The following is a 13984-nucleotide window of genomic DNA, read 5'->3' as shown; positions in this document are numbered from 1 at the left end:
CTCTCCTACAGTCCCTCATATAACCACACATGAAAGTATGCTAAATAAATGTACCAGGAATAGCTAAGTCAGTAGCAAGGCAAAGGATCTCCCTTCAGAAAGGCATTCCTGCTCAGAAAGTGAGGGTGATGCAGACAGTTGCTCAGAGAGGACATTCTCCTATCTGTCCACAAATCATCAGCCTAGTGTCTGGGAAACACACAGACTTCTCAGTACCTAAGCTCCCGTCTAGACAGACAGATAGTCATTTAGGAAGAGCCTTCACTAATGCTCTACCTTAGTAATTCCAGACAACCCTCGCCCCCCAGCTTTCTTTTCTCTCTTTATAAAATGAACTCCTGATATGTCTGGTATTTGAGACAACCCCCCCACAACACACACACACACACACACACACACACACACACACACACACACACACACAATTATGGCTTATTATTTCCTAAGATTTTCATTGTACATAGTACTGTGTTATATAAGGATATTTTCATACAAATACATATTGCACTTTGAGGATATCCTCTCTTTTTAATTCCCCATAGTCCCCTTTGTTCCCCAGACAGTTCTACCACCACTTTCATGTCATATTGTACACACATCATTTCATTGATCTATATAAAATCCAGTGTGCTGGCTAATCTTGCTTGTCAATTTGATGCACTGGATCCATTAAGAATTGTGTCCATTGGATTAGCATTTGGGTTGGGTGTAGTGGCACATGACTGTAATCCCAGCACTCGGGGAGGCGGAGGCAGACAGATCACTGTGAGTTCTACCTAAACTAGCCTGGTCTACAAAGTGAGTCCCGGACTGTCAAGGCTACACAGAGAAACACTCAAAAAACAAACAAACAAACAAAAACAAAAAACCCCCAAACTCCAAATTATCCTGTGGGCACATTAATTGATGTAGGAGGCCCAGCCCACTGTGGGCGGTACAGTCTCTAGGCAGGTTGGCCTGGACTGTATAAGAAAGGGAGCTGATATGAACCTGGGAACAAGCCAGTGAGCATTCTTCCATGGTTTCACTTTAAAGGCCTGCCTTGAGCTCCTGCCTTAGCCACCCTCAATGATGCATTCTCGAACTGTAAGATGAGACAAGCCCTTTCCTCCTTCACACTGCTGCTGCTCAGTTTCTCTCACATCAACCACAACTCTAACGAGACCACCCAGTAACCACAAATGAAAAATCACAGCATTTGTCTTTCTGAGATGCTTCACTTTGTATGATTATCTCCAGGTGCATCCATTTTTTTTAATGCAAAACACATTATTTTGTTTTTGTTGTTGTTGTTGTTGTTGTTGTTGTTTTGAGGCAAAGCTTCTCTGTGTAGCCTTGGCTGTCCTGGACTCTCTTTGTAGACCAGGCTGGCCTTGAACTCACAGAGATCCGCCTGCCTCTGCCTCCCCCACTGCTGGGATTATAGGCCTGCGTCACTGTGCCTGGCTCATTACTTTATTCTTTATGAGTGAATTTTTTCATTGTGTACACACAGCACACTATCCATTCCTTTGTCTGGGGACACAAAGATGGGTTCCATAACTTAGCCACTGAAGGATGCTGCAATAAACAGTGATGAGTGAGTGTTTCTGGATGTGTTGACCTAAAGTCCTTTAGGTAAGTAGCCAGGATTGGTATAGCTGGGTTACAGGGTAGATCTAGGTTTTTAGTTTTTTAGGGTTTTTTTGTTTTTGTTTTTCTGTGGGTTTTTTTTTTTTTTTTTGAGAAAACTTTACGCATATTTCCATAGTAACTGGATTAATTTACACTCCTCCAAGCAATGTGTAAGGATTCCCTTTTGTCCACATTCTTGCCAGCCTTTGTTTTCCTTTTATTTTTATTTATTTATTTATTTATTTTTGGTTTTTTGAGACAGAGTTTCTCTGTGTAGCCTTGGCAATCCTGGACTCACTTTGTAGACCAGGCTGGCCTCGAACTCACAGTGATCCACCCGCCTCTGCCTCCTGAGTGCTGGGATTAAAGGCGTGCACCACCACGCCCAGCTTTGTTTTCCTTTTAAAATGTGAGTCACCTGACACCGGTGCTAGGAGCTGGACTTGCTAAGTGCTCTTATGCACTGAGCAATCTCTCCGGCCACGTTGTTTTCTTCGTGACCGTCTTTCTGAATGGGGTTGCAGTGTAGTTTTGCTTTGATGACTAATGAAGTTGAATGTTTTTTTATGTTCACTGATGGTTTGTCTTTCTTCTTTTGAAAACTGTTTAGTTTTTGTTTGTTTGTTTGTTTGTTTGTTTGTTCTTTGTATAGTCTAGATAGTAGTCCTCCCCCAAATGTATAGCCAGCAAAGCGTTTTCTTCCATTCTGAAGGCTCTCTTTAGACAGCTCATTTTTTTCTCCCCTGGGCAGAGGCTTTTCTATTTCATGAGGTGCTGTATGTTGACTGCTGGCCGTATCTCCTGAGCAACCGCATTCCCATGTAGAAAGCGTTTTCTCTCTTCCTATATCTTGAAGTGCACCCCCTACTTTTTCCTCCCATATTTCAGAGGTCCAGGTCTTGCAAGGTCATTGGTCCGTTTGAAACTGATTTTCGCGTAGAAGGGGGGGCAGGGACCTAGTTTCCTTCTTCTATGTGTGGATCTCTGGCTTTGCCAGCACCAGGTGTTGAAGAGGCTGTCTTTTCTCAAATGTGTATTTTTAGTATCTGTGTCAAATATCAGGTGGCTGTAGCTACGTGGATTCCTATTTATGCCTTTTATTCTGTTTCACTGATCTAAATGTCTGCTTTTGTGACAGCGCCACGCTGGGTTTCTTACCATGGCTCTGTGATACAGTTTGAAATCAGGTGATAATTCCACCACTGTTCTTGCTTGGAATTTCTTTGGCCATTCAAGGACTTTTGTGTTTCTATATGAATTTTAAGATTTTTTTTCTGATTTTGGTGAAGGATAACATTGGAATTTTGATTGAGATTAAATTGAATCTGTAAATTGTTTTTGGTAGTACAGCTGTTTTCTCATTAACTCTTCCAAGTTATGAGCTTGGGGGATGGTCACCCGTCTTCTAGTGTCCTCTTCAATGGTTTTCTTCAGTGTTTTAAGGTTTTCGTTGTAGATGTCCTTTACTTCCGTGGTTAGGTTTATTCCAGAGTAGTTTTTGGTTTTGTTTTGCTTTTGAGGCCATTGTAACTGTGATTGCTGCCTTGATTTAACTCTCTGCATGTTTGTCTGGTATATAGCAAAGTGACTGATTTTTATTTTAATAACCACTTTGCTGGACACGTTTATAAGAGCCATAGTGTCTAGTAGTGTCTTTAGGATCTTTCCTAGAGAATCATATCATCTGAAAGCAGGAATAGTTTTTACTTATTTTCTTTTTATTTCTTTTTCTTTTGTTATTGTTCTATATAAGACACCAAACATTACATTAAAAAACATCCTTGTCTCCTTCTTGACTTTAGTAAAAATACTTGAAGTTTTTCTCATTTAGTATAATATTGACTATAGGTTTGCCATTTGTATCCTTTATATTTTGTGTTTTTTTTTCCTTGTATCTTCAGAGCCTTTATTATTAACATGAATTTGTCAAAAAAAAAGGTGTCGGGGAGGCTGGGGAGATGGCTCAGTGGTTAAGAACACTGGCTGCTATTCCAGAGGACCCAGGTTCAATTCCAAGCACTCACATGGCAGCTCACAACTCCAGTAACTCATGTCCAAGGAGTTCTCATATTTTACTGAGAATTTTTCAATCTATGCTCATAAGGGAGATGGGCATGTAGTTTTTCTCATTTGTTGTATCTTTGTCTGGTTTGGTATCAGGGTAATAGTGGATTCATAGAAGAGAATTTATCAATATTTCTTCTTCTTTTATGTGTATGAAATAGTTTGGGATCAGTTCTCCTTCAAAGTCCTAGTGGCATTCAGCAGTGAATCTGTCTTTTCTGGCCTAGTTTCGTTGGTAGTTTTGTTTTGTTTTGTTTTGTTTTTATTTTTATTTTTTTTACTATTGTTTTGTTTTGTTTTATTCCTATTTCAGTCTCATTGATTATTAGGAATATGTTTAAATTGTTTATTTTAATTTTGGTAGATTGTATGCACCTAGAAATTTATTCTTTTTTTCAAACAATTTCTACTATAGTGAGTATAAGGTTTTAAAGTGTATCCTGATGGTTTTTCTGAATTTCATCATCACATGTTATAATGTCCCGTTTTGTGTGTGACGGAGGCACATGAAAGTGTTCATGTGCACGTGGAGGCCACAGGAACACGATTGGTGTCTCACTCCATCACTTTCCATGTTATTACCTAACATAATGTCTCTCAGTGAGCCAGAAGCTTGCTGGTTCAAGTAAGTTAGCTGGCCAGGGAAATCTCAGCATCTGTCTGGCTCTGTCCCCCCAGTGCTGGGGTTACAGGTAGGTACATGCAGCCATGTCTGGCTTTTCACATGGATTCTGGGGGTTCAAACCCAGGACTTCATATATGTGCTGTAAGTGCCATCACCCACAGAGCCATCTGCCCAGCTCCAATGACTCCCCTTTCATCTCTGGTTGTATAAAGTTGAGTCTTCTCTTTCTTGTCTTTAGTTTGGCTAAGGGTTTATCAATCTTGTTCACCTTTTCAAAGAACCAAGTCTTCCTTTCTGTCATTGATTCTTTGTACTGTATTGTCCATTTCTAGTTCACTGATTTCTGCCTTGATCTTTATTCTTTCTTCCTGTTTACTGCTTTGTCTGTGTACCTTCAGCGGTGTACTAGTTAGTCTCTATGAGTTTGTGTATACTCTGCTGTCTCTGGTTGTTGATTTTTTTTTTTTTTTTTTTTTTTTTTGGTTTTTTGAGACAGGGTCTCTCTGTGTAGCCTTGGCTGTCCTGGACTTGCTTTTTAGACCAGGCTGGCCTCGAACTCACAGCGATCCGCCTGCCTCTGCCTCCCGAGTGCTGGGATTAAAGGCGTGCGCCACCACGCCCGGCTGGTTGTTGATTTTTAGTATTATGCGATCAGCTAGAATATAAATTATTTCAATTTTCCTATATTAGTTAACATTTGATTTGTGTCCTATTATATGACCTATTTTAGAAAAAGACCCATTGGTGAGGTCAGCTGCCACTCAATAACACTCTGTTGGCAAGAACACGCTGACGTCATTGACGTGACTACTGTCTGAGACGTGCAGCAAGGAGACTGATCTTGAGAGAACAGTTCAGCGCACAAGAGCTCAGCTCACAGGAGCAGTGACCAGCCCACATCTGAACATATCACTGGGGGAAATATGCCAATTTTCTCGAGGCTAAGAGCCTCACCAACCAAAGGGAGGGGAAACTCTACTAACTCAAACAAGAGGAAGCACCTTACCCTTGCAGGAGATGCTGTGTCCAGTGGGCCTTGTGACGGTGGGGTTATGTGAGCAAGTTCACGCTGGCTGGTGAATGGTCTCACACCTGCCATGTGGCTGTAAATGGAGCCACACTTTATCTCATCAAGGCTGAATGTCTAAAGACTTCCTAGGAGTGTTGGTTTCAACGGGCAGGAGAGGATGTGCTTTTAAAGAATAAGCCATGAAACACGGGCCGCTCTGGCAGACATCCCACCGTAGAGAGCATCATCATAAGCAAGCCAAGTGTGCTGCTTCCTGACAGAGTCCACCCCACTTCCTACAATTAGCAAGTCCCGCACAGTGAGAAACCCCTCTCCTGACACTTTCAACAAATGCACTGGGGGGAAAATGTGAAAAGAGTACCTCAGGGGTTAAAAAAATAATAAACTAAGAAAACTTGGGCTAGAAAGATGGCTCAGAGGTGAAAAGCACTGACTGTTCTTCTTCTGAAGGTCCTGAGTTCAATTCCCAGCAACCACATGGTGGCTCATAACGATTATAATGAGATCTTATGCCCTCTTCTGGCCTGTTGGCACACATGCAGGTGGAATACTGTATAAATAATAAATAAATAAAAAATAAGTAAGCTTAGAGTAACTTTTGTTAATTTTGTTATTTGACAATTTCACATATGTCTATAACATATTCTGAGCACCCTTTCCCCCACATCTATCCATATCTCCCTCCCAAACATTTTTGTGCCAAAGTTTACTTATTCTAATCCAAACTGGCCTCAAACTTGAGACCTGTCAGCCTCTGCCTGCCACAGGCCAGTATTACAGGTATGTACCAACATGTCTAACTTTGAAATACATTTCAAGTGGAAAAAATCAAGTGTGAGTTTACCCAAAAAGGTAAAAATCTTATAAAATCTGATGATACAGGAATGGTCACACCTGAATCAGCCCACATCTGCCGTTGTGCAGATGTTCATAAAGGTGCTCCTTATCTGTTAGCAAATATCTGTGGAAAAAATAACAGAACACCAGGGAGAGTATAAAAGGGAAAATAAAGCATGGCATTTGGGAAGCAATATTGGCCATAAGGGGTCATTGTCAAAGCTGGGTACATGAGGGTTACCCAGTTGTCAACAGCAGTGGGGAAGTCAGAGCCCAGCCCTATAGACACAGCCTGAGGATTTCCTCTCTAGGACCTGGCTCAAGTGAAACTGCATTTTCCATCACACCACAGAAAGAATTTCAGGATGCAGCAGAGAGAAACAAAGCCAATGAGTTTATTAAGAAGAGATACAAGATAATACCTGCTTCAAGTTGAAGTGCAAGCCTCTAAAACCAAAGAGAGGTGCTTCAAAGATGGACACTGTGAATCCAAGACAAAAGTGTGTGACTCCGCGGCTCCCTCGCTACCTGACGGTGTTTGAAGGGCTTAATTTACAACAAAGTTTGAAGATTAAGAAAAGTTTTTAGGGCTGGAGAGATAGATGGCTCAGAAGTTAAGGGCACTGCCTGCTCTTCCAAAGGTCCTGAGTTCAATTCCCAGAAACCACATGGTGGCTCACAACCATCTATAATGAGATCCAGTGCCTTCTTCTAACGTGCAGGCGTACAGAGAGGCAGAACACTGTATTATAATAAATAATTATTTTTTTAAAGTTAAATGTACATGAGCTTGTTTGCTTGTTTCTCTTTTCTTGATGAATTTGTTTTTGTAAACGAAAGCATAGAGGTTTTATGAGGTCAGTTTTTTATGTTTAGGAAGAAGGGGGCTAATAATCCATTTAAAACTTGAGGTCACAGCACAGACCTTCTGGCCCTAAGCAAGCATGCATGCTGTTTCTAACCTTCCTGTTGAGACATCCTTAGGAAAATAAACATTAATCCATAGAGAACCTTGGTCTTATTAGTTATGTTAAAGATCTGGACTTTTAACCAGTCGAAGTTTAAGCCATGTCTCAGGATGACTAGGCTCTTTCCTTCCTGCATCTCCTTAATTTTTTTTTTCCTATTTCTATCCTGCCTCCCAAAGGCCTTTGTGGGCTTTTCACTTCGTGATAAAAAAAAAGAGAGTTTTAATGTTCATAATTAGCATATGAGTATAGATTCTGGTATTCGTGTAAATTGAAAACCCCATCTCCTGCAGCATTTATTACCACCACCATGGGACAACTCTGAGTTTAAAGTGTAGATGAGCTCTTTACTTACAAAGGAGAAACTTAAGCCACTCAGATAAAGAGTTGGCTCTCTTACCTTCACTCTGTAGTATGTGATGAGAGTGAGAAGAAAGAGCGTTGTTGCACCTACAGTCATGTTATCAGAAAGTGTCCTTCCTCATCCAATATCCCCAGGGTACAGCCCATCTCCCAAGGGGGCTGCCGTCCCAGCTAAATGCAGAAGTGCGGTTAGGAACAACTAGTTACCCGTTGAATGGCCCATGGAAAGTCAGTAGTAAGAAGACTGGAGTGACTGGCCGTCTTCCGCCTGTGGGCTCCTGTTCCTTCTTCCCAAAGGAAGGCAGAAGAGTGAAGATCTACACCATGATGAATGAAGACGCATCACCACAGACCAATGTCACCACTTTCCTCTTGTCCCTAAAAAGGAACGTCCCATTGCCATGCAGGGCAGTGTACCCACAGCCAGACATAAGTCACAGACAGGCGCAACTGCGCAGGAGCTCATGAGTGGATGGCCCTCGGCAGCCAGGGAGGGGTGCAGAGGAAGAGACAGAATGCGACGTAAGCCTCAATTTTAGCAGAGAAGGAATCCAAGAAACAAATGCCCCACAGTGCCCTTAAAATGTGTGTGAAAGAAGACTAACTTACAGGGGAGAGGCACCCCTGAGAGAGGGAGGCCCTGCTCACTCACCTGTGCTCTCTCAAAAGCCTGGAGCTAACCTCCCGTGCTGGATCAAAGCACTAGCAGAGACCCAAGGCCTCCGAGATCACAGTGAGTGAGTGCTCAACAGACTTGTTCAGATGTGTCTCAGCTTAATCAGAAACTAAGACTCGGTGGGGGGGGGGGGGGGTTGGAGAGCTGGCTCAGCAGTTAAGAGCACCTGCTGCTCAGTTCCCAGCACCCTCGTGGTAGCTCAACAGCTCTAACTCCAAATCTAAGGGATCTGATGCCCTCTCCTGATCTCATTGGACACCAGACATACACACGGTATACAGACATACATGCAAGAAAAAAAAAAACCTTCACAAACACATAAAATAAAAATAAATAAATCGAAGGCACAACAGAGAAATCCTGTCTCAAAAAAAAAACCTAAATAAATAAATAAATCCTTTCAAAAAACAAAACAAAACAAAAAAAAAAAACTAAGTTGCTCATAGATAATGTTTAATCTCCCCATCTTTCAGCAATAGGTCACAAATTAGTGAAAATTAGCTAAAATATCATTTATGCATCCAGTGAGTAGGTATTAATTACAAGCTATACTCAGCTATAAAACATTCTATAGGAAACTTATGAGGGAAACGAGGAAGAGGAGGAAGGTGACAAACTCTGCAGGGCAGGTCAAACATTTATTTAGCATACTTTCATGACTCCTGGACAAACCTGGCAAATGAGAGCCAGGCCCCTCCCTTCCCTAGCACCAGATGAACAGCACTAACAACGCAAACCTGAAGTGCAGCAGAGAGGCATTAGCAGTCACCAGACAGAAGAGGGCATCGTCCTTTAAAGTAGACTGTTTTGGAGACTGTGACGGAGAAATGAGTCAGGAAGTCAGTACCCGGAAGAACCCACCACTTATCGGAACGAGTCTGTTAAGTGGCTCACTGTCACCTGGGAAGGAATGGCTTATCCAGTGGTATCCATCTTGTATAGGGGAGTAGCTCCCAGGCATTTGAGGGGCCCAGATAAAGGAGAGGGGACAGGAGTTTATTAGAACCCCTTCATCTGCATGACCCAATCCCAAGCTCCTAAAAAGGAAGCTAAAGAGATGAGTGGGTCCCATTCTAAGGACAGAATCTTACCAAAACTCTATCCACTGTATAAAGTGGGGGTTTGGGCATCAGACGTATAAATAGTGAGGACATGACTGTTCCAAGATACAGTTGAGGAGAAGGGGTTTTTTTTTTTTTGTTTTGCTTTTTGTAGATATGAGAGAACAAGCAGCCAGAGATGTCTGGAAGAGTCCAGAGCAGAGAATAGTAGACTAAACATGACCAGTAGACTGAACTGAGCCCTGAGGGGGGGGGGGGAGAGCAAGAGAGAGGAAGGGTAAGAGAGTGGGAACATAGAGAACAAGAGAGCACGTGGCCGAAATGACAGGGTTACACAGGAATCAGAAGCTGGGGAGAAAAGGAAAGCCATAAACTGGAGAAGTTTGGGGTGGGGGCAGGGTGAAAGGAGACGAGTCAGAAAGCTAGCATGGACTCTGCAACAGGTACTTGCAAGGTTGAGAGAGCCTGGAGGCCAACATGCTCTTTAGTATGTTAAAAGATAGATACCCCAGTCAGCCATTTGTCCAGAATCTCCTTTAAAATTGACATTCACCAAGTAGGAGGACCTAGCACAGTACTTGAGCAACATTTCTGAAGGAAGAGCCTGTTAGCATCTGACAGGCCCCCTAACCTGCCTCTAGGTTGCTTAGCAAATTCTGACATCATCACTTGTGGCCTGATGCACTTCAGGTGTGCACCAGATATAAAAAGGACCAACCCACCTCCTCTCTCTCCCTCTCTCTCCTTCTGTCCCCTTGGGGTACCCCCTCCCCCTCCTTCTCTCCTCACATTTCTACAATACATCCATGTCAGATCTGTTGTGCACCATTCTGGTACTGAGGGAATACAAATAAGTTTCGGAACACAGACACTTCCTGGGGAAATTGCTAAATAACAAAGCAAAAAAGGAATTCTTCAGGTATTTAGGACACACACACGCACGTGCATACACACACACACACACACACACACACACACACACACACACACTTTAAACTAAAACTAGAAGTGAGCAGGCAGACCAGCTCAGTGCATAAAGGTGCATGCCAGCAAACCTAACAGCCAAAGTTCAATGCCTAGGACCCGCATGGTAGAAGGAGAGAACTGATTCCCAAAAATTGTCCTCTGACCTCCATGCATGAACCTCAGCATGTACACACATACTCGTATACATAAAATAAATGTCTAAAAATTTTGTAATGAGATTGAGATTCGGTTATCTTATTTGAAATCAAGCTTACAAAGCAAAATGGTAGAATTAATAATAAGGAGAAAATACATATCTGTCAATGTTTCTAATTTATGTCAGTAAGCAGACAATAAGTAAAGGACAGAGGCTGGAACTACTATAAAGAATTATTAAAGAGATCTGCAAACAGGTTATAAAAGTTTGACTTTACCCTAAGGAACTTACACCTACCCTAGAGGTGTACACACAACAAAGACAGGACAATCCATGAGATATGAGGTGACACGGGTTATAGGGAGAGGAAGGGACAAAACATCAAAACTGGAAAATATAATGTAGAAAGTTCCAAGATAGAGCACTTAGGCCTTGGGTTAATTCTCCTCCCACACCCCTCAAGTTTTAAGGTTAAAAATATATATTATATCAATAAATACAGGATTGTCTTTTTTAAAAAGCCAGCCATAAGCCAAGTGAGTATACTAAAAACAAAATCATGTTACTGATTCAAACAGAATAAAATTTCCATATAAGCTGTTAAATAAAAGCATATTGGAATAGATCAATAGATATAAAAAGGGCACTTAGTGAGATGGGCATAACAGTTCACCCCTTTAGTCCCAGCACTCAGGAGGCAGAGGCAGGCATTGCTCTGTAAGTTTGAAGCCAGCTTGGTCTACAGAGAAAGTGCCAGGACAGCCAGGGCTATTACACAGAGAAACCCTGTCTTGGGGGAAAAAACTTAAAAACTACAAATTCAGCTGCTTGGTCTATAAACCCGATGACCTGAGTTCCATTCCCAAACCCAACTAAAGGTAAGAGAAGAGAACCAACTCCACAAAATTGTCCTCTGATCTCCATACATGAACACCCAACCCCATCATAACACACACACACACACACACACACACACACACACACACAAGAAATAAAATACAGTTCAGAAATCCAAACAAAATATGGGAATAGGATAATAAGTTGCATTTCAAATCAACCAAAAATAAGTCAAAATAGTTTTTTAAAAACATAAAATTCAAAACAATCTTCTAATAATACTGAACATCTACTCATGGTGAAAAGAAAATAACTTGAAAAATTAGAAGAAAATTGTTCCTCTTTTAATTTAATAAATAATATCTAAAAAATACAAATACATTCAGGACAAACATAATTTAAATAATAAAGTTCTTATAAAGGGAAATCTCTTTAGCCTGATACAGACATTTAGAGATGCCTAAAATTATGCTTAATGATTTTTTAAGTGAATGTTTCCCTTTAGGATCAGGAATAATGCACACATGTCTCTTCTCAGCCTGCCACTTGAGTGCTGTGTAGACCCAAAGCAATAAGACAAGAAAAGGAATTAACAGCCTCCAGGTTGAAGAGGGAAAAGTAAAATGGCCTTCGCTTGCAGATAATGTGATCATCAGCATTAAAATCCTAATGGAATTTCTCTGAAATCTACTAAAATTAATTGATGAATGTATCAAAATTAAGGATGCATAGTCAGTGTTTAAAACTCAATTGTATTTCTACACTCTAGAAAGAAAATTTTTCAGCAAATAATATGGGAAAATTACAGTAATATGTGAAAATGCATCCTTACACAACATATATACATTAAATTAAGTTAATCTTGGAATAAATGCAAGAGCTAAAACAATATAATTTCTAGCAGATAGCTGTCTACCAAAACATTATTTCCAATGAACAAATTAGACACAACCAAAGTTATCCATTATAATTAATACATAAAATGAAATACCATCCAGCCCCTTGTTTGTTTGTGATAGGACCTTGCTATATAACTCAGGCTGACCCCCAATGTGCCATCTTCCTGCCTTCACCAACCAACTGCAATCACCCTAAATTCTTTTTTACATTCTTAAATTGTACAAAGGGATGATAACTGTTGTCTAAATGGACTATATTTATAGTCAATTTATGTGTATATTTCTGAGTTTGTGTCTTTGTAAATCTGTATAATTTATAATATATATGTATCAAACTTTTCATAGTTGGAGTGTGTGTGTGTGTGTGTGTGTGTGTGTGTGTGTGTGTGTGTGTTAGGTTGCAGGGTGGTGGGGCAGAAAAGTTAGAAAGAAAGGATAATCATCAAATCCAGGCCCTTGTCCCTGCTAAGCACACACTTTTCCACTGAGCCACATGCCCAGCTTGAACAAAATTTCTCAACCTTTAGGAAGTGACTCCAGGAATAAGAGACACCAAGAAAGAGAGAGAGAGAGAGAGAGAGAGAGAGAGAGAGAGAGAGAGAGAGAGAGAGAGAGAGAGAGAGAGAGAGAGAGAAATAATATAACAGCTTAAAACTGTCTTTTTATAATGGTCCTTTGTTCACAATGTACATATCTACTCTTTTTAAAGGGTAAACTAAGGAAAGTGGGGAGAAAATAAGACATCTCTGGAGAGTCTCCCTGCTGGAACGTGTGGTGTGGTCAGAGGAGAAAGCCACCGAGAAGAGATGGACCAGCCCGGAGAGCGGCAGGACCCTGGGCAGACCCTGCTGAGAGAGAGGAGACCCGCAAGACTGGAAGTCCGCATCCCTGACTCTGAGGGCTGCCAAGCTTAGATGCTTAGATCTCAGGGGGCTTGGTCCTCAGAACTCCCACACCCAACACACACACACACACACACACACACACACACACACACACACACACACACACTCACCTATTTGAGATTCTCACAGGCTGGCCTTTTCCTTAATATCCCAGGAAGCCCGATCTCGGCCTTTGTAGAATACCTTCATTTAGTCTCTAATGGAGGTGCCTTACCTGCACCAGGTTCAAAGCAAAGCAACCCGCAGCCTGTGCCCAGGACCTCCTAGGGTTGGTCAAGCCTATCGCGTGGGATGTAAATAGAAACCTGTCCAGCTACATTCTGTGCTCAGGAGGACGATGCCATTTCTGACTGTTGCTATTCAGAAGCCTCTTCTAGATGGTAGAGTGTGATACATACAGGCCACAGATCAGAGAAGCATGCTTCCGAGCCGAATGAGCTTTTTAGGAAGAGGAAAGTTTTAAAAGCCAGAGGGAACTTATACCTTATAGATTGTAGCTTCTCTTCACTACCTTGTGGATTCTTGTCTTTCCCACTCTTTTTCCCTTCCCCTCACCTTCGTTGCACCCCATCACTAGATAGGAGAGGAAAAAAGATAGAGGGGAGAAAGAGATAGAGCTCGCTGTGCCATTTTCTTTCTTCTTCTCTCTCTTTATTTCTTCTTTGAGCACTGAGTACTAACAAATCACAACCAACCCCATACACACACCCAAACGCCCAACAACCACCAACTCTACCTAGCAGGGCTCTAGCATTTATACACCCTCTGAAAAGCTTCCAGAATTCCAAATGTCACACAACCTCAGGAGCTATCTACAGCCGGCCAAACCATGCTTCTGCTAGAGCACAAGGCAAATCATGGTCAGCTGCAACAAAGCAGCCCCATATCCCCATGCCTAGGATTAAAAGGAAAACACTTTCTTATGCTACTTCTGTGTTTTTAAAAGAAACCAAAATACCAGAATTTCCACTACAATATGCTA

The 13984-nt window shown here is 41.6% G+C and overlaps 1 protein-coding gene across 1 annotated transcript in view; it reads right to left on the bottom strand.

Annotated features, from left to right (window-relative positions):
• LOC311607591 (myosin-IIIb-like) overlaps nt 1-13236 on the bottom strand; it is a 156051-nt gene extending 142815 nt beyond the window's left edge. The window contains exon 1 of the mRNA XM_084799477.1: nt 13113-13236. The gene's annotated coding sequence lies outside the window, so the exon portion shown is untranslated. The remainder of the gene's footprint in view (nt 1-13112) is intronic.
• Nucleotides 13237-13984: the final 748 nt, after the last annotated feature.

Source organism: Acomys minous, assembly GCF_964271855.1.
Source record: "Acomys minous genome assembly, chromosome: 10".
NCBI classification, from domain to species: Eukaryota; Metazoa; Chordata; class Mammalia; order Rodentia; family Muridae; genus Acomys; species Acomys minous.
This window is presented reverse-complemented; position numbering and strand designations above follow the sequence as displayed.